At 35.4% G+C, this 2,241-nt stretch overlaps 1 long non-coding RNA gene across 1 annotated transcript in view; it reads right to left on the reverse strand.

The window, feature by feature from the left end:
* Positions 1-1,350, reverse strand: part of LOC111473752 — a 15,957-nt gene extending 14,607 nt beyond the window's left edge. Inside the window, exons 1-2 of the long non-coding RNA XR_002715763.1 lie at positions 1,231-1,350; positions 891-894 (exon numbers count right to left, since the gene is read on the reverse strand). This is a non-coding gene — a long non-coding RNA (uncharacterized LOC111473752). The remainder of the gene's footprint in view (positions 1-890; positions 895-1,230) is intronic.
* Positions 1,351-2,241: the final 891 nt, after the last annotated feature.

Consider the following 2,241-nt stretch of genomic DNA (forward strand, 5'->3'; position numbering starts at 1 on the left):
TCCGACACATTTGATTAAGATATTTAAATCTTATTTAAGTATCTCAGATTCTCTCTTTTTGTTTAATTCATAAATAAAACAAAGATGCGGTTAAATATATCATATATATGTAGTGCATTCTCCCTATTTTGAATTTGAACACTTCAAACTTACTCGTCACATTGTTCTATGGTTTAGTCCGATATGAGCTAACAGAGGGACCTAATGGACCTATAGATCATGGGCTCCAACGATCCAAGATTAACCGGTTAAACTCATTAAACTTGTTAACCAACATTCGTTAACTACTGGGACATTCCACTATAGCCTAGTAGTTGCACTCCCCTCACTATAGATATATTTCTGTCCATTTGATATAACCATGATTAGTAAGTCAATCCTTCACAGGTTGTTCGTAACTAGAGCTGGGCCAATTTACTGTTTTACCCCTAAAATTACTTTTTGTTCCTTACGTCTCACTGATCCTCTAATAAACAATTAGTTTGTGGTTCAACCAGTAAACCGAATCCTTCTCAGGCCAATGAGATGGTGGGACCCCTTGTTCAAGACTTGGAGTCAGTGCTTAATGGAACGACCTCTCTTCTATCCCTAAAAGTGGATAGGAGTGAATTCCATCTTGCACCCCACGTCCCTAGTTATTCACCCAGTCTAACCCCTGAAATGAGAGGCCTATTGAGTCGACGAACTTGAGTCACTCTCACTCATGTAAATCTAAGAATAATTCCAAATAAACAGGAGTTCATGGTTAGCTCAGGATTAAAATCGAGTTACCTAAGTCATCGAATGAAAAGAAAATCAGTCTCAACAGTAAGCGACATTATAAAGTGAGAGTGATTTTCTTCATGGTCCGATCTTATGCAATACTCATTGCATAGGACGCCCCCACTCACATGTCTCCGCATGTACAATTTAGTGATCATATTGTTTATGTCATATACAAAAGTGGGCCGCATTCATAGTGTCCCCTTGATAAGGTACTCAGCCTTATCCCTGTACTATAGATCATTTTGTCTATATACTTGAACTTGATCCACTCTTATGTCAATACATATAGTTCAGGTAATCATACTATAGTTAGAGTGTTCTTATTTTATTATATTTAAGATTAATAATCGTAAAGTTCACTTTATTCAATAACAATCTTTACTGAATAAAGAACAATAATAACTTTATTGAAAATAGAATATGTTTTTGTTTACAAACTATGAGTTTTAGGACATAAAACCCAACAGGTGGAATCTTCCCCAATAAAGTCTGAAGTTGGGACAAAGTTTTAAGACAAGAATCGAGTGATGAGAATTCCTAAAACTCGAGTTTGAAGCTCTTAGATTATGAGTTTTTCTTTCACGGATTTCTTCCAAATTCGAGTGCTATGGTTAAGCATTTTCCTGCCTACCAACACCTACATATTTCATATGGGATTTACAACAAGTTTCGTGAAGGAATCAGGCACTTAAAAGTTTTATAATTGGCTGCCCATCAAAAGGTTTCTAGATATACTCAGGCGAGAAAAATGTTTTCCGACGAACTTTGGAAGGTTATAACCTGTGCTACAGACCACGAAAAGATATGAACTTTGTTTCTACTTCTTGCTTGAAACTTCATCTAAAGGTTTCGTGGAACAATCGAATCCATTAGATGTCTATATATAGCTGTAAAAAGGTAAAAGTAGAGGGGTCTTATAAGAAAAAATCGAAATTTTTCTAGCTACCAAGGAAGAAGATGAAGTTCAAAGTCAAAGGTCAAACATTGACCAATAAAAGTCAAAGATAGGTATATGTTGACCTTCCCTCGGTTTTCTCAATTTTAACCTCCTTCCTGATCCGTTCTCACGAAAATCTTTATGGTTCTAGAAACTAGACAAAATAAGGAGTTCGTGGAAGGAATTTTTAGATAATTCGGATACTAGAAGCTCAAGAACGGAAATCCCAAATGTCGACGATGAGGTACGTAGTGATCTCGAACGTTTTGTTAAAAAATACTTGTAGGAATCCATTGGATTTTCCATATGAACCATAACATAAGTATAAATTTAGGATATATGAAAGAAAAACAAAAAGAACGGTGAGTTAAGGCCCTAAATTGATCAAAATACTCAGGATTTAAGTAACGTTAAAATAACCCACTAAATGAACTCCTAGGATGACTTATGAAAATTTGAAAGCCATTGGAACACGTTAAGTAGAAAACCCAAGAATTATGGATAAAATGACCAAAATGCCCCTAGGAAGACTTATGAGA

The sequence above is a fragment of the Cucurbita maxima genome, unplaced genomic scaffold (genome assembly GCF_002738345.1).
Source record: "Cucurbita maxima cultivar Rimu unplaced genomic scaffold, Cmax_1.0 Cma_Scf00158, whole genome shotgun sequence".
Classification (NCBI taxonomy): Eukaryota; Viridiplantae; Streptophyta; class Magnoliopsida; order Cucurbitales; family Cucurbitaceae; genus Cucurbita; species Cucurbita maxima.